This window comes from Sinocyclocheilus grahami, unplaced genomic scaffold (assembly GCF_001515645.1).
Source record: "Sinocyclocheilus grahami isolate Dianchi unplaced genomic scaffold, SAMN03320097.WGS_v1.1 scaffold525.1, whole genome shotgun sequence".
Classification (NCBI taxonomy): domain Eukaryota; kingdom Metazoa; phylum Chordata; class Actinopteri; order Cypriniformes; family Cyprinidae; genus Sinocyclocheilus; species Sinocyclocheilus grahami.
The window spans coordinates 592,446-611,946 of record NW_015505704.1 but is presented as its reverse complement, the minus strand read 5'-3'; the positions used below and the strand labels follow the sequence as shown (position 1 = coordinate 611,946).

The 19,501-nt window shown below is 40.8% G+C and overlaps 1 pseudogene; it reads right to left on the bottom strand.

The window, feature by feature from the left end:
* Positions 1-10,750: 10,750 nt before the first annotated feature.
* LOC107555096 (H-2 class II histocompatibility antigen, A-S beta chain-like) lies at positions 10,751-19,365 on the bottom strand (annotated as a pseudogene).
* Between the last annotated feature and the right edge of the window lie 136 nt (positions 19,366-19,501).

Sequence of the window (19,501 nt, the reverse complement as noted above, 5' to 3'; positions counted from 1 at the left end):
TTCCAAATGGCTGCGCCCATTTTTACGACAAGAAAAAGGTGGATAAAATTGAGGTATTGTAAAGTGTCCCCGTCTATCACATTAAACAGTTAAAGACGCAGAACAAACAATCAAACAAATCTGATGGTTGTTCAGGCCTTGGCTACAATATTGAATATCTTTTGTTCTGCAAAGGAAAATGTGCTAAAAAATATTGTTACGACAGGCTAAACTATACATTAATTGTGTGGAAGGTGCTTTCAGTTGTAGAACATGAGAACTATATAGAGGAGGCACGGTCCTTAGGCCTTTGCATATAACTGCCTTCTTTTTACTCAAAGAGATTTTTTTCCAGAGAAACTATGGGATAAGATGGGGGGATGTGATATTTTCATTTGTGTGCTGTCTTTTCACCCGAGGTTCGGCGTTTCCTTTCATGCAGCCACATGTGGAGCGTCTCTTCCTCTGAAGTTGTGTTTGGATTAGGCAGGACAGGAGGAAGGGAACACACACATTTTCCCTGGAACTACGTTTGCCTGAACCTCTCACAGAAATTAAACAATTCCACACACACCATGAGAGGAAAAGAATGGAACAAAAAATAAATGACATGAGCATGGGTGGTGTGAAAAATTGACAGAAAGAGGGAAACCAGAAAAGAGAGTCATGGCAGAGGGCTAAAAATAAGGAAAGGTATTTGGGCAAAAGGAGATAAAGATAAAAAGATATAAATGTAAATTAATTTATTACGAAAGGTATTTGACCCTCTCGTGACTCTTCAAGACAAATCATGTTCATTCAGTGCAACATGAAAGGATATTTTGAATAATGTACTGGCTGCTCTTTTCTGTGCAATTACAATGGATGGGACTGGAGCTTTCAAGCGTCAAAAAGGATGTAAGAGCAGCATAAAGTATCATAAAAGTGGTCCATATGACTCATGCTTTATATTTTATTTCATTTAATGTTTTTAAAGTCTTCTGAAGTCAGACAATAGCTTTGTGTGAGGAACAGGCTGAAATGTAATTACTGGACATCTTGTTCACAAGAGCGTCACAAATTAGTGATGACTGATTCATGAACGAGTCAAATCTTTTCAATCAGTTGGTTGATTTGATTCACAAATTGTACTGATTCATTTCTCAAGTTCAAGACTCAGTGATCCAGTCACAGTAGTTCTTGAGATAACATCTTGCTGGATGGAAAATTAATGTACATTGACAAAAATCGGTCTGTTTACCACATAAATCTGCCATATGACTTGAAATACAGCATACAAGTCTATTCAACTATTTTATGGTATCTTATCTTCTTGAAGCTTAGAAGCTAATTGCTTGAGAAAGAGCAACAAGCACAAAACATCTTCTTTTGGGTTCCACAGAAGAAAGAAAGTCATGCAGGTCTGGAACAACATAAAGGTGAGTAAAAATTCTGATCACAGAAATTAAATTTTTTGGTGAAGCATCCCATTTGTGTTATTAAAAATGAAAAATAAATATGACCTAGAAGTCAGCTCATCTTCCAGGAAAATACGAAACAGACACAAAAAGCTCTTTCATGATGTGAAATGGGCAATTATGTGCAATTAGGTGTATATCACACCAAGAACTGGGAGAGAGATTTCAGTGTAGACGTTTGATAGCTGTTGGCGTGTTTGACAACATTACCTGCACAGGTATGAGGACAAGCCGGAACAGTCAAGTCTTTAATGGTAATCAGTGGTTGTGTCTGGGAAAACTCAATGTTTATCAGCATTTCTGCTACTCCAGTTGTCACAGAAAGAAAGGCTTCAAAACTACCTATACTTTTCTGTCTGTAATTTGTACTTGAAAAATAATGGAGTAGAACATCCCACATGTATAATTTTAAAAGTATGTGGCACTAATTTATTTATCCTCATACACAATCATTTTTAGTACATGTATTCAGTCCCCACCTGTTGATGTTTTTTTTACCGCTTTCACTAATACACAATATGTTTTTCTTTAATTGTGTAACAAACCAATCACAATGTGTTTCAGACAACTATTGAGTTTACTTTTTCATCGTTCATCCAGAAAACTAACATCTGCATTGTAACAAAATTTTAGTTCAAAGGCTTCGTTTACAGTAAAAGTGTTTACCTGAAGTCTCAAAGAGAGCACACACACACACGCACGCACGCACACACACACGCACACACACACTAAGAAACTTTACACATGGAGGAACATGTCAAGGACTTAACACCTGGACAAGCTGAAAGGAACAGAGTAAAATGCCTTTTAATCTGTCCAAGATATGGTTTCATAGCTGTGAGCACTTACCTCATCTTTGCCTATCCGACCCCCTTGTGACACTCTCCTGCACGCAAAGATTACTGTACTCATGCACATTCCTCCAGCTCTAATATCAAAACAGCCTCAAATCACTTGCCACTTCTCACACACAGACACACACACCCACAGTAGGAAAAGCCTGTGGCCCTTTTCCCATTCCTCAAGAAAGACAAGGCCCTGAAATCATGACACCAAAGGGGCCGATATATTTAAACTATTTCCGAAGACCGTGTAATGCATAGACCTATCAAATCAAAGACATTCCACATTTGGTAAGTGCACATAGGAAAGAATAAGATCAGATATATTTAGTATTTCAATTGCTACTCCTAGACAAGATTAAATGGAGAGTGATTGGAAAACTTTTCTAATGTCTCTTGAGAAAAAAAAGACTCCAATTACATAATTTCTACTGTATTTAAAGTTGCAGACGATATCTCAACATTGTCAACTGAGCTGTGTCATTATCTGCAAATCAATATCAAAGAAACTCAAATATTTCTTATTAAATTGTTTCCAAAACAAAGGATTGATGACATTTAATTATCGATTTAAATGTACATGTATAAGTTCAATAAGCACACACACATACCAGTGAAACTGGACTGTGAAAATAATACTTGATCTAGGAGCTTAATATAAGACCGATTCCATTCAAGGGCTTGTACCATTCATTAAAGCCTCACAAGGGATGTGCCCTGAATATTTGTGCGTCTGTCAAGCCAATATGATGAAAGTGTTCAAATATATCAATGAATATGTGCTTGGTGCAACTTGAAACATGTTTCTTTCTTGCTCATTCTTCAAGTAGGTTGCGAGTGTAACGGAGGCCAGCGGTAGGTGCTGTGCAGGTAAACCTCACTCCCCTGATCTCAAGAGACGCGCTAGTGGCTGTAGTCTTTAGCCTCCTTGTTAGTGCATCAGCCTCCCATGCTGGAGACCTGGGTTCGAGACCCACTTGGAGCAAGAAGGAGGTGTGGCGGAGAGGACCCGGGAGAGAGGGGTTACATTGGTGCCGTGACCTGGATGGGAGTGATCTCAAAAGACACACTAGCGACTGACGCTAGTGGCTGCAGTCTTTAGTCGCCTTGTTAGTGCGTCCGCCTCGCATGCCGGAGACCCACTCGGAGCGAGAACGAGGTGTGGCTGAGAGGATCCGGGAGAGAGGGGTTATACATATATATATATATATAAAAGCTATTCAAAAACCCACATAGCTTGATTATAACCATGCAAATGTGCTTTGATATCTAGAAACAATAGATGATATAAAAACGATGTGCTCTTAATGGCATGTGTTTAGTTTAAACCTTTCAAATTTAATTCCCTATCAAAAACTACAATACTCCATTACTAAGTGTCTAAAGACAATTAAAAATGTTTGCTTTAAGGAAAATTTATATACAAAATTTTCTTAAGGATAAAGAGAGCTAGGCGTGTGTTGTAATGTTAGCACGTCTGTAAAAGCAGTGCTCTGGCTTTGCCTCTTGCGTGATTGTACCCAATTATGATTCTGTTTCATCTTGTTGCAGATGTTAGGCAGAAGTGGGGCTTAAAAGAAGAGGGGCGCCGGCTGAGGGGTGTCAACAGGCCCTCTGTCAAACCCTCTTTGAGGCCAGTGTCAGGTGCTTTGATTGGCGGGCCTTCATGAGGAGAGATTCTCTTCTCATCTGTCTGGAGAGCATGACAGGTGAGTGCCACATCAAATACGGCTGAATGGAGAGAAGTATAGTGATCCTTCACAGCAGAGAGCTAGATGACACATGTTGGTGCCAAGGTGAGGGACAACGATCTTTGCGTCGCTTTCTTTCACACCATCTGTTTGGTGAGGGTTCAGGCTCTTTAATGAAGCCGCATTTGCTCGCACGAGTGAGAGGAATGATACTTTTTACAGCTTCTCCAAGACTGTTCAAACAGCAAGTGCTCAGCAGACAGTAGTCCAGACAAAGTGAGGCCATAAAAGAGAAAACTTTCTTATCAAGTCAAACAACTACTGGTCCCTATTTTACTGCATTTGTTTTTTTATCAGCTTAGCCTTCAAACTATTAGTCTGAAGTGAGTGCATCTTTAAAAACACATCTGTATACAAATACAGTGGCCTCTAAATGTATTTAGGCACTTTTTAAAAGCCACGTTTTAAAATAATAAAGCATTATATCATGTAATAAAACATTATATAAAATTATAAAACAAAATATTAAACCTTTCAGTAACCTCTGGAAAAGGTTATGCTCATTATTTTCCTCTTTAACTTCACTTAACCATTATTAAACATTTAAATGGGTCACAATTCTCGCTATTGATTAACTATTAACTACGACTTTTGCCTCAATAAACTCCTAATTACTGCTTAGTAAGGTAGTTGTTAAGTTTAGGTATTGGATTAGGGATGTTGAATGTGGTCATGCAGATGTTGTGCTTTATGAGTACTAATAAATAGCCAATATGCTAGTAATATGCATGCAAATAAGCAACTAGTTAATAGTGAGAATTGGTCCCTATACTAAAATGTTACCTTTAAGGGTAAGATCATTTTTTTAATGCCAGGACCCACCTGATATAATCACTTTTGAGACCCACCATAAACTTTTTAGGGTGAAATATGAGAAGAATGATGCATAATATTGAGCAGGCATTTCATAAAGCTTGTAGACATCTATCAAATGTGGCTAAACATGAACAAAGATACAGGTTAAATATATTTTGGTTTCTGAATATATTTTAACAAGCATCTTAAAGGCTATTCAAATAATGATGCACTGACATAAAACACAAAATTCATTAAGTGTTGATTCAATAGCCGCTCTGATGGATGCGGTTAGTTCATTCAGAAGCATTCACCAGATTGATTCAAACCAATAACTCCTGAGCCTTTTGAACGATTCCTTAAAGGGGTCCTATTATGCTTTTTCACTTTTTCAACTTTAGCTAGTCTGTAATGTTGCTGTTTGAGCATAAAAAAAGATCTGCAAAGTTACAAAGCTCAAAGTCCAATTCAAAAGGAGATATTTTATTTAAGAGAACTCACTTTTCAAAAACTACAACGAAAGACTCGTTTGGACTACAACGCATATTTTCCGGGATTTGTGATATCACAAATACAGACGAATGGGACGAGACCTTGTTGAGCTGCACTAGAGAAGGCAACGAGTGTTATCACTATGTCGGAGACACGCTAGCTTTCCCAAGGCAGACGAACTTAGAGTGATTACAATCATCTGGGTTTAAATTGCGCTCAAATTGATTTGATTTTGACGCAATATTTACACTGAAGCTCGCAGGCGGCTATGGTAAGGGGCATGACATTTCCCGACCAGGTGCAGAGTGCTGCCAATCACAACACACACTGGCCCAGCTAACCAATCACAGCACATTTCGTATTTCAGAAGGTGGGCCTTCATTTGATACAGGAACTATTCGAGTCGTTCATGCCAGACTGAGGCGAGAGGTGTTGTAATAATGTAAAATATGTGAAACATAATGTGTTTTTCGAAGAACCTAGTATGAGAGTATTAGTATTATCATTTTGAACCGCATATCTTATGTTTTATAATTTATTATTTCTTTAAACATTCATCATTTAAAATGCCTTTTTGTGAAAAATGCATTTTCATGTAGTTAGCAATAAAACGTTTCACAAACAAACAGAATTTTTCCTCAAAATTTTGAATAGTATATCTAATGTTGTATAATTTATCATTTCTTTAAACTTCTTTAAACTTTTATCAATTAAAAAATTACTTTTTGTGAAACTATTTGCTTGCAAAATGTGCTTGTGCTGTGCATACATTTTAAAGTATGGCTTAGTCCAAATATATTTTGGTGCCGCATTATATCTCTACAAGTACAATATATTTAAATCGCTGGGTGATGGTCACGATCGCTGCCTCACGTGTCTGGGTAAACACGCTGAGGTGGCGTTCGCGGATGAGTCATGTTCCCATTGCGGGAAGATGACCATCTTGGAGCTGCGGGCCAGGCTCCATTTCCTACAGGGGGGCGGAGCTCCGTTGCCTCTGCCGCGATCTAGTGTTCGTCCTGGCGGCAGCCAGGCGTGGGCAGTAGCATGGGCAGTCTGAGGGTTAAAGTGGTGGCAAATCCCTCAGGGGACCATCGCTCCTCTAGCACTTCACAACCAGTTGAGCCGCCAAAGGAATGCGCTGGGCCCTCTTCAAAGAGCGTACCAGCGGTACCCTTCGGTGCCCCTCCCGACGACTGGATGTCGATCACTGCATCGGAGGGAGAGTTCTCTGGAGAGGAAGATTCGGCTGCGCTGTCGCCCTCCGGGACGGTGGCAAGGCCTGAGAGCGAACCAACAGTATCCTTCGGTGCTCCTCCCGACGACCGGATGTCGATCACTGCATCGGATGGAGAGCTCTCTGGAGAGGAAGATTCGGCTGCGCTGCCGCCCTCCAGGACGGTGGCAAGGCCTGAATCGGATCCAGAGATGTTGGCTATGTTTTCCTGGGTCGCCGAGAGTGTAGGGCTCGAGTGGAAACCTCCACTGCGTCCCGGGCCCTCGAGGTTGGACGACTGATTTCTCGGTGTGGCTCGCGCTGTGTTCTCAGCCCCCCCCCCCTCGGTGCCTTTCTTCCCAGAGGTGCATGAGGAGCTCACCAGGTCATGGCGCGAGTTCTCTGGGTCGTGCGATGTCCACACTGGTGGTCCAGGAGCGCCATCTCTGGCTGTGTCTGGTTGATATGAGGGGTCCCGCTGGTCCCGCTTGCACGGTATCTGGGTGCCTGGCTAGCGCTACCCAACCCGTCTCGTTGGCTTCTTCTTCTCCATCAGCCTCGGCTATGCGATTCAGTTCGCCCGGCATCCCCCCAAGTTCAGTGGCATCCGCTTCAAGACAGTAAAGGCGGCCGATGCTCCTGTCTTGCGTGCCGGTTACCGTTCAAGATGTTGACGCAGAAACGCATCTTCGGGTGCATCCGTCCCCGAGATTGGTTTGCAGCGATCGACCTTTCCGTGCCACAGACCATTTCTGATGTTCACGTTCGAAGGACGAGCATATCAGTACAAGGTCCCGCCCTCCGGGCTGTCCCTGTCGCCCCATGACTTCACGTAAGTTGTAGAGGCAGTCCTTGTTCCCCTGAGAGAACAGGGCGTTCGCATTCCCAACTACCTCAACGACTGGCTCATACTAGCTCAGTCTCAGCATCAGTTGTGTGCACACAGGGACTTGGTGCTTTTGCACCTCAGCCGGTTGAGCCTTCAGGTCAACTGGGAAAAGAGCAAACTCTCCTGGGAGGGGATCTCTTTTCTCGGTATGGAGTTGGATTCGGTCAAACAGACAGCACGCCAGAGAGGAACGTGCACGGTCGGTGCTGAACTGCTTGAATTCATTCAAGGACAGGACAGCGGTCCCACTGAAATTATTTCAGAGGCTCCTGGGGCATATGGCAGCTGCAGCGGTAGTTACACCGCTGGGGCTGCTTCATATGAGACCGCTTCAGCACTGGGTTCATGGCTGAGTCCCGAGGTGGGCGTGGCAATGCGGCACTCACCGGGTCCAAGTTACACTGGCCTGTTGCCAAACCTTCACCCCGTGGGCAGACCTTGCATTCCTCCGGGCAGGAGTGCCCCTAGAACAGGTCTCCAGGCATGCTGTGGTTTACACTGATGCCTCCACCACCGGCTGGGGAGCCACGTACAATGGGCATGCAGTGTCGGGGGTGTGGACGGGCCCCCAACTGCACTGGCATATCAATTGCCTGTAGTTGTTAGTGGTGCGCCTTGCCTTGAACCGTCTCAAAGGGCGCTTACGAGGCAAGCATGTGCTGGTCCGAATGGACAACACAGCGACCGTTGCGTATGTCAACCGACAAGGTTGTCGCAATTCACCCGCCACCTCCTCCTTTGGAGTCAGAAGGGTCTGAGGTCACTTCGTGCCATTCACATTCCGGGTCTGCTCAACCGTACGGCCGACGATGTTTCATGAGCTATGCTCCCGGGAGAATGGAGACTCCATCCCCAGACGGTCCAGCTGATTTGGAGACGTTTCGGAGCCGCTCAGGTAGACCTGCTTGCCTCTCCAGAAACCTCTCACTGCCAGTTGTTTTACTCCCTGACCGAGGGAACATTCGGCACGGACGCACTGGCACACAGCTGTCCGCGGTGCCTGTACAAGTATGCGTTTCCCCCAGTGAGCCTTCTCGCACAGACGCTGTGCAAGGTCAGGGAGGACGAGGAGCAGGTCCTGCTTGTGGCACCGTATTGGCCCACTCTGACCTGGTTCCCCGAACTAATGCTCCTCGTGACAGCCCCTCCCTGGCAGATTCCTCTGAGGAAGGATCTACTGACTCAGAGATGGGGCACCCTGTGGTACCCGCGTCCAGACTTCTGGAAACTTCATGTCTGTTCCCTGGACGGGATGCGGAGGTTCTAGGTGACCTACCCCAAGAGGTAGTTGACACCATCACTTCGGCAAGAGCACCGTCTACGAGAAACGCTTACGCCTTGAAGTGGAACCTGTTCGTCGAGTGGTGTTCTTCTCACCGAGAAGACCCCCGGAGATGCCCGATCAGGGTTGTGCTTTCCTTTTTGCAGCAAGGGTTGGAGCGAAGGCTGTCTAAAGAAGAAGGTTAAATCCTCCCCGGCCCTCCTCTATACCCTCTGGGCTGGGCGACCCCAACACGTTCACTAGATTCTAAAGCTTTCGTGTGGAGCTGGTATCCTCCTGTGTTCTCACCTCAAACGGGTAGAGGCACTGAGAGGCCCCGGTTTAGTGTCGGCTTACTAAAACTGCTCCAGAGTGTCTGTACTGTAGACCCTGTCAAGCTCCTCCATCCCCTCGGCAGCCAGACGTGGCGGAACGTCCAGCGCCAGGCCCTCACTCGATGAATCCATAAAAACCGGTAGAGGGCTGGGTTCCATATGTAGAGGCCTAAGTGGTTCCCATATGTGTAAAGTCCACGGTATAGCCTCAGAGCCCGTGTTTCCCCGGCAGACTTCTGCCATTTCCAAGAGGGTTACAATCGCCTCTAATCTTCCATACGCACCTAAACGGATGTTCATATGTGTAAGTGCTTCCGAAACCTCCTTCGGGAAGGATGAGGCTTCTGCAACATTCCTGTTCCAAGTGGAACAGGTATGTTTTCCCAGTGTTATCCAATCTCACTGAGTGGGTAGTGCTATGACAACAGTGACTGGTCTTCTTGTTGCGAGCCCCAGCCTACACCACAAAGGGGCGCAAGTGGCTCGCACAGGACACTGGAAGGGGCAGCATCCATGGCGCTTTGGTAGGGATCCCAATTCGTCAGTAACGACGTGACTCTTAGTGACCGACTCAAAGGGAACGTCTCGGTTACGTATGTAACCCTCATTCCCTTTTCCTCTCTCTCATTCTCTCTCTGGTTTTCCCTTTCTCCTTATTTTCAGGATAGCCTTGAAGTTGCCTATATTAATATTAAAATTTGTTTGATGATCTGAATCTTTTAAGTGAGACAAATATATATATATATGATTAGAAATTAAAATATGAATTAAAATATAATTCACATTTTATTACAAATAATAGAAGAAGAATTGAATGCTTAAAGCATTCAAACGTAGTGTTTTTTGAATATAATAGTCTAACTAAATGATACCAATGGGCATGTTTCACTTCCTATATAATTTGGTCCAAAAGCTGTGAATGCGGAGTATGTGTGAATGTGCAATTATGCGTGTGTTTGTAAGCCATCACCCTTTCTTGCCCTCTCACTCCCAATAACCACAAGCAGTACAAAGAGAAATGCTAGCCGAGAGCCAGCAGGGGCACCGCGGCTGTCATTACAGCCCGGCCACGGAGAGCAAATACCAGGCCCTAGCAACCTGCAGGAGGGGAGCGAGGAAAGAGAAGAGGAAGAAAGAGACAGAGAAAGGAGCGAGACAAGTTAGCTTAGTAGTACCATAGTGAATGACCCCAACGTGACTCCTCAGCTCCTCAACAATCGCACTCAGCCAGCTGGAGTTGAGGTGTCTAGGGGGCCTCTCAAGGAACCCTCGGCCGAATTTACTGCCGACTCAGAGATATGTGAATGAAACCCAATCAGCTCAGGTTCCTGCTCAGCATGAGCCCCGGACAAGGAGAAATAAGAAGCGCACAGGACTTAGCACTAATGCGGCTGTAGCTGCCATATAGAGCCGGCGGAGGCCCTTTCTCACTCTCAGACAAACAGCCTCTGCATTTTTATTGTCCTTCTCCCTTAGTTCTCTTCCTATTCGCTTTGCCCAAAAGTCAATTCATCACCACTTCTTGTTAATTTACTGCTGTTTGCTCCAATGCTAAACTGAAAGTGAGAGAAAGTAAGGAGATGGGCAAGTGTGAGAGGGGAGGAGGATATTTCTGAAGAGGGGAGGACGAAGGAGAAAAGGAGAGAAGAAGGAAAGGAGGTTGGGGGAATACAGAGGGGAAACTGCTGTCTATTTAAAGCAGGTTGCAGCGATGCTCAGAGCTACCCCGCTGATCAATTAGCATATCTGAATCCTTGCGCTGCACGAGGTTCCCGCGCTAGCATGCTGCTTGGTGGCACTTCTGAGGGAGGCAGCTTTTGAATGCGCACACAGGAATCCAGCAAATGCTTAGTGTTCCCAACCGTTTGAACAGCCACAAAAATGACTTGAAGTTCCAACTCCAAACTGAAGGGAAAAAGAAAAAGTTTCACTTTTTCTTCTTTTTATGGTTATAGAGAGAGAGAGGACAGATGAAATTTACTTGTTGTTTTTTTTTCTGTACTTGATGTTTAATAATTCACTGTGATGTTTCTCCTGCTCTACAGAATTCTTCGGGGTGAGGGATCCAGAAGAACTGACAGATTTTTCCTCTGAACTGTCACCAAAAGGTTAAATCGGCTATTTGATTGACTTCTACTGTACCAATTATCTACAATATAAGCTCACAGTATTCCTAATTACAGTGAATGTGAGAGTGTGGGAATGTACAAAAGTTCAAGTTTGGTGAAGTCTGACCTCTATACCAATTTATATATAAAAAATTTGAACTAAGGATGATCAAAACATCACAGATTGATCTCTTGACTCAATACAAAAAGAATACAAACTGGCATACATTTCTAAATGTTAAATTAATAATAGAGATAATATATAGTAGATATAGTGAAAATACTTCAGTCATGCAAAATTACAGTATATACAGTATATTAGACCAAAAGTGCTAATTTTGCATGACTCCAGTATTTTTTTTTATCAAATTTCCAATTTCCAATATCCAATTGTGGATAATTATCCCCATCAAATGTCTGCTTATTGCTAATTAGCCTTACCATCCACAACAAATATCCTCCATAGCCATCCCCCTCCATCAAAACGATAACACCCTGAGTCTACGAACACGCTGGAAAATCCCTTTCAGGTTTCAAAAGGAATACATGCTAACGCTAACACAGCAACAGTGCGTCTAATGTCTCAGACTTCACCCTGAGGGTATGTCACCATTCAGATCAAGGCAACAACAGTGATGATGGCAGTGTGTTCCCTCCCACATGGTTTAGAAAGTGAAATGCAAACGATAGCAATGGGTTGTTGCTCTATTGAGCACCTCAGTCTTCACAAAGGCTCAGACGATCCTAAAAACAACTTTCTATGTCAGACTGCCGAAGCATATAGACCATATTTGGGAAAAAGCAGGTCAGGTTTTTCCTCTCTCTCATTCTCTCTCTGGTTTTCCCTTTCTCCTTATTTTCAGGATAGCCTTGAAGTTGGTCTCCCATCAGTCACAAAGCGTGGTTCTATTGACGGGATCCAGGGAGGGTATTGACGGTTCCATAATTTAGGCAGGGGAACACAAAAAAGCCCTGCCTCCCGCTGTGCACAGCATGCCACTGCAGGCAGCGGGAGCTTCACATTTTATTAGCCTGGGAGAGCAGCCCCACTGCAAATAAAGCACAGTCAGCCAGCCACTGATCTCTGTCACAAAAACAATACCATCATAGCATACCTCTCTCAGCGCTTGCTCTTTCTCTCCGTCATACGTGTACATACAGGCACATGCGAACGCTCAGTGTAACTCTTTCTCCCTTTATCAGTCATTCAGTCTTTTACTTTCCCTTCAACTCACTCTTTCTGAACGCCACCTCGTTCCAGCTTTCTCAACATTTCTCTCTCTGTCGCCCCCCCTTTCGCTCTTCATAGTGTCTCTTTCATTGGGTCCCCACAGTTGGCTACTTCACATCTGGAGGTATAGCAGCTTAATGAACAGGCTACAAATGAGCTGATTCAAAAGACCTCAACCTAATGAAACACCCCACCCCCCAGATATATTAGATTAGCCCTCCACCTGCTCCATTCTGTGTGCATGTGTCTTTATATGTATATTATTATAATGGAAAAACTTTGGAGAGCAGCACATTTCAAGTAAAAGGTCTGACCATAAACTTTACAATTTTGTTGTAAAATTGAAAAGTTTCAGACCTCTATGACTTTCTTCTAACACAAAATGAGAAATTTTGAATAATGTGCTAGTCGTTCTTTTCCATGCTATTACAATGAGCAGGGATTAAAGCTTTTTTAGCTTCAAAAAGAGCACAAAAATATCCTTAAAGCGGTCCATTTTGCTCTATTTCAAGTCTTCTGAAGCCATATGATTTTTAGTTTTAGCCATATGAATTTTAGGCTGATGAAATTTAAGTCATTACTCACTGCTAGTCCTCCACTCTAGTAAGATGTTAACCACTGCGACCAAATCATTGAGTCAGTAAGTTGCACTCAAGAACTGAAATGATTCATGCACAAATCATTCAGACTGGTTTTGTGAACTGGATCCACAAATCTCACTCAAAAGAATTAGTTAACAAATCAGACAATATTCAAACTTCTCTCATGACCACAGACACATATTTACAAAAGTGAAGACAAGTCTAGATGACACTATCATTGACGTCTACCCGTGAAAAAGAAGTGTGCTTAATTACATTGTGGACTTATAAGTATTTTAAAAAACAGTACTTGCAGATATATTACTGAAATAAGGTCACTCAAGTATATCTGTGGCTACATTTCTTAACACACCTTTAAAAAATGTACTTTGTAATAATGTCAAATTAAATGTTTTTAATTGAATTTATGAATTAGGAAACTCATCTAATTGCATTTCATATAAATGTAAACTATAGTGTATTTTCATTTTCATCTTCAGTGTCTAAAATCATAACATTCAGATCACACGTAATTATATTCCTTTAAAGTACATTACTTCCATAATAAGTATGCTGAAGTGTACATAAAGTCTCCCACATCCATGCACAAAGGGCAGGGGTCTGCATTTTTACACCACATGGAGTCTTGCAAGACTACTGATGGTAAGAAGATCCGTCCTATTCAGAGGATAACCGGCTGTCTAAGTTACCATGTTTACTATTGCAAGAGACAACTGAGCAAACGCAAAGCTGAATTGTAAGGGACAGATTGCCAATATTTATCTTTCACACTATGTTGTAAACCCCTGTATATATAGAGAACGGCTGTCTAAGTTACCATGTTTACTATTGCAAGAGACAACTGAGCAAACGCAAAGCTGAATTGTAAGGGACAGATTGCCAATATTTATCTTTAAAGTATTAAACTTAGAAAAATGAAGAAAGATTTGTTTCACACTATGTTGTAAACCCCTGTATATATAGAGAGCAAACACATCTTGTTACGTCAGTACGAGGATAACAAAGAAGTTGTCCAACAATCTGGCTTATGCATCAATGAATCAACGAAAACTAAACTGATCTGCCGCACAGAAAAAAAGACATTCGTGACTGGTTGTAATGATGTGCAGTATAACACATACACACAACACATATAATACATAACCTCACAGTCCTCTCATGCTAATCAAAAGGAGTAACATCATTTAAAGATGGAGAAACAGATGAAAGTGCAATTTCAGTGAGTTAAAGTGTTACAGAAACAAAGCAAACAGGCATAGAAAACACACACACACACACACAATGAATGAATAGTGTTTTCCAAAACTCTTCCTCCCTCTCTGCCTTTGTCAACTCTATCCAATTCATTGGAGGTTTGAAATATATTTATATATATATATTTTTTTGTTCCATTACATGGAACTCCTTTTAATCTAGCCGCACTCAAAAAGCTATTCAAACATCTTACATAAATTATGCTCTCAGTATTAAAATCAAAGGCCAACGCCACCAGTCCCAGGGCGTGGGAGAAAACTTTTGATGGACAGAAGGAGAGAAAGGCAAACTTATGATAAGCATATGTCATACATTTTTTTAAAGCCTCACTTAGCCTAGATTTGTCTGCTATCAACTTAACATCAAAACAATCTGATGCAGGGCTGTTTCTAGCCATTTTGACGCCCTAGGTGAAATCCCTAAATTGTAACAATATTTCACAATATTACTGTTTTTATGGTATTTTTAATCAAATAAACACAGTCTTCGTGAGCATAAGAGACTTCTTTCAAAAATATTTAAAAATCTTACAGACTCCATGGTAGGGCATGAACAAAGCCTGTTAAAGTCTGTATCTATCTGTATTTATGTTCTACTGTTGTGTTATCTGTATGCACCAAGGGTCTGAGAGTAACGCAATTTCAATTCTCTGTGTGTATGTGCTGTACATGTGGAAGAATTGACAATAAAGCAGACTTGACTTGACTTGACTTGACTTAAACAGTGACCCCTAACTTAATACAACAAACTATAATAAGCTGTAATCTGTCACTGATGTGTCACTGTTCATGTGCATTGTGATGTGATTCAGTAGTTGACCATCATTGTTCATTTTATAAACAAGAATCAGTTTGTCTGAAGATCTTTAAAAGTTTTAAACATTTTTTCTACCTTCTGGAGACCCCTTCAAACTCAGGCTTGTGTTCCATGTGTGAGAATGTGTGCTGCTCTTCAGTGCTGCTCATTGTTTGCAGAAGTAAGAAACAGGCTAGAAGTCTGTAAAAGCCAATCACCTACAGCTAAACCAGCCACATACATCTCAATCTGACAGAAAAGGATGATGTTACTTTATCACAGTATATAACACTAACCTGTGTACTTTTTTGTAGTAGATCAAACCTCCATCTGCAATAACCACCCCCAACACCAACCCTGCGACCCCAGTAATGAGTTTATTCCTGTCAAAGTCCTCCAGAAAAGGATCTATAAAATAAAAGACATTCTGCCCATTTCAAATAAGTTTTTAATAGTAATTTATTCTTAACACTTTAATTCCATCATAACTGTTCTTACCCCAATGATAGATCATGGGTTTATGGGAGCTGGCGTGCTCCACCACACAGGAGACTTTCTCTCCAGGTTTAGGGAAGTATTCCAGGTGGGAGTGGATCTGGTAGTACCAGTCTCCATCAGCCAGCTCCTCAATGGACGTCACATCAGCTGTCACCTCTTTTTCATCTCTCAACCTCGTCAGTTCGATGAGTTTGGTGTAGAAGTCACACCAGACTGCACATCAGATCAGCTGACTGGATAATGACTTGTGGTTTTACTGCAGAAATGAAAACATATATAAACGAAACAAATAGTGTATTAAAGAGGCAGACCAACAACAAAGGACATGAAGCATGCTTTACTCCATAATCAGGTTAAAAAACACATACGTCACAACATGCATGAGCATCACGTCACATGACTTAAATACTGACTCCTAAGAATGAGAACCAAATAATGCATTACATTAATCAGGTAACTGCAAATACACATTATCCAAATACACCACAATACAGAAATAAGAGGACATGAAATATTGAACAAAAAAAAACAATAGTTTTATTTTACAATTTGATCTGTATATTATCTTAAAGCTTCACCCAAAAATGAAAATCTGCCATCCGAGATGAGTTTTTTTCTTCATCAGATTTGGATAAATTTAGCATTATATCACTTGCTCTACAATGGATCCTCTGCAGTGAATGGGTGCCGTCAGCATGAGAGTCCAAACAGCTGATAAAAACATCACAATAAACCACAGGTAATGCACAAGTAATTAAATTGATAGATACCACTACAAGACACACTCTTGACTGTAAAACATCAGTCTTGTTTCAAGATAAAAAGAATGACAAAAGTTTATTGTCAGAACACGTACATCACTGTACTAATAGTCTTACCTTCATCTTTATTAAGGACACAGAAAAACAGCTGACACTTTTTAAATATACATTTATACTGTTACTGTAAACAGGCAGGCTAATACAAGCTGTTATAATCCATATGCAAAGATCCCACATGAAGAAACAGCAACCATCTGATTCCAGACTACACGACTAGATAAGGAAAAAGCACCAAAATGGAATGAGAACCTATAGCTTTAACCAGGTATAGACCAGTAATTAGACTGTAGAGAGCATTAGTGGCAATAGTTAAATCTACTTAGGTTTGCAATGCTTTTGGAAAACGCATCCATAAAACAATGAATGTCATAATGGCAAAGGCACAGTCAAAATATAGGTGACAGTGACCTCTGGTGGTTAACATGTGGAACATCATTCCCAAAATTTTGTTTTGTTAAAATAAGAGTAAAATAAATGGCGAAGAAAAAAAAAAGTGTCTGTTGTCCTTATCATCGGCAGCAAGCTTTCAAACTAATTTGTATAGACAAAACCCAAGACACTAAAATCTAGAAAAAGACCATTAGAGCAGAGGAATCTTCAAAACCAAGAAGACAAGACAGAATATATACGTTTGTAATTTATAATAAAATATCATTTTTACAGTATTGCAGAAAATTTGCAAATGCATGGTTTTTGAAGGGCTATTAAAGCACGAAATTAACATTAAATTGATTTTATTTTTACCTGTCTGCTGCCTTTGACGGACAGACTGAAATTCTGCAGGAAGTACAAGGGCTGGACAGCAGAAGGCTGGTGCAAAGTTATTTTCTCTGATGAAGCTCCCTTCCGACTGTTTGGGACATCTGGAAAATCGATTGTTCGGAGAAGGAAAGGTGAATGCTACCATGAGTCCCGTGCTGTGCCAACAGTGAAGTATCCTGAGACCATCCATGTGTGGGGTTGCTTTTCAACCAAGGGAGTGGACTCTCTCATAATTCTGCCCAATAAACACTGCCATGAATAAAGAATGGTATCAAAACATCCTGCTGGAGCGACTTCCAATGATCCATGAGCAATTTGGTGATGATCCGTGCATTTTCCAGCATGATGGAGCACCATGTCACAAAGCAAGAGTGATTAAGAAGAACAAGGGTCAACACTGTAAATATTGACTCATTATATTTTTTTGCCAATAAAACCCTTTAAACCTTATGATATGCTTATCATTGTTTTTCAGTATACCATAGAAACATGTGGAAAAAATAATCTACAAATACAGAAGCATCAAACTTTACAAAACACAAAATTTATGTCACTGCAAAACTTTTGGCCATGACTGTAAGTTTTGTGTTCGGGTCGGTACACAAAGCCCCGCCCATCCCCTGCCAGCGGAAGAGTGCGACCTGCTTTACGGCATACATCACATATTTTACTTGTGGCCTGGGTGGAGTTAGCAACAGCAAACTATAAGACGAAACGAAAGCAGCGCCATGGCAAAGCCAGCAAAAAAAAAAAAAAGTTAGTGATGGCGAAATGAAGCCTCATGGAGCATTGAAGCTTTTCAGCCAAGTGGTTCACAAAAGGGTTCATTTCTGGAGAGGCTTCATTGGCTCAATACCACCTGGTGGCCAAAGAGTGTAAAACAAGCAGATACATTACAGATGACCTGATGTGATCTGTGATGCACTGTATTTTGCGCCAGTTAAGTCTTAGAAATAATGGTGAAGAAAAAAATCTATTTCCACATAGACTAATCTATTTATATGAATATTATGTGTATTTTCTAGTGGTATATAATGATTGTATAACATAATATAACATAACTGTGTAATAAATGTATTGGCTTGAAATGAATGGGGCTATCAAATGTGTGTAAATCATTTCTTTGCTCATAATAGGCAGGAGGGGCAATATTATTAGTCTAAAACTGAAAGTGGCTGAGTTTAACAGGGCAGAGGACTGTGAATTTGAACCAGTCAGGTATGGCAAGCCGCTTTAGCTTTATATACCTCTTGCTGTACGAGTCATAATTTAGTTTTGACTAGTCAAAATTCCAATTCCAGATATCTATTCTGCAATTTTGACTCGTCGTAATTGGAATTAAGATATCTACAATGTGATTATGACTAGTCATTATATGCATTGAAGATATCTACAATGTTATTTTTACTAGTCATAATATACATTCGAGATATCTACAATGCTATTATGACTAGTCATATTGTTCCATTGACTTCCATTGGAAAATATTTTCGGATATCTACAAAAGAGATTTGACTAGTAGAAATTGTAATTAAATATATCTATAATTGATTTTGTACTAGGCATATTTCTAGTTAGAGATATCTCAAATTACAATTTAACTAGTGATAATTAAATTAGAGATATCTCTAACTGAATTAACACTAGTAAATATTATAATTTATGATATCGCTAACTGGTGTTTGACTAGTCATAATCATATTGCAGATATCTTTAATTCATAATTTCTTAAAGATATCCAAAATACATTTGCAAATATCTGAAAGCAATTTATTACTAGTCAAATTACAGTTGTAGATATCATGAATTGGATTTTTGACTAGGCAAAACTTAATAAGAGATATCTTGTATTGGAATTCTTCCTAGTCAAAACTCATTTAAAGATATCTGCAATATGATTATGACTAGTCAAACACCAGTTAGCGATATCATAAATTATAATATTTACTAGTGTTAATTCAGTTAGAGATATCTCTAACTGAATTAACACTAGTAAATATTATAATTTATGATATCGCTAACTGGTGTTTGACTAGTCATAATCATATTGCAGATATCTTTAAATGAGTTTTGACTAGGAAGATCTTTCTTTGGAGATATCTGCATTTAGCTTTGTGACTAAGAAGAATTTCAATGTAGATATCTGAAATTAACAATGTGACTAGTCAAAATTCCTTTATGGATATCTAAAATGTGCATGCAAATGCACCTTTGTTAAGCCCCACCTTAAACATTTTATTAACCAATCCTACCTTGGAAACGGTTGTCATCCGCCATTTTGTCAAAGAGTTGTATAATAAAGGTCCTGCGTCTTTGGGTCATTTTAAACTGTTTTATACAGAAGTAATTCAAAAGTATGGAAATAAAAATGTAGCTGGAGAATGTGTAAAAGTGGTAGGCTATACAGAGAGGA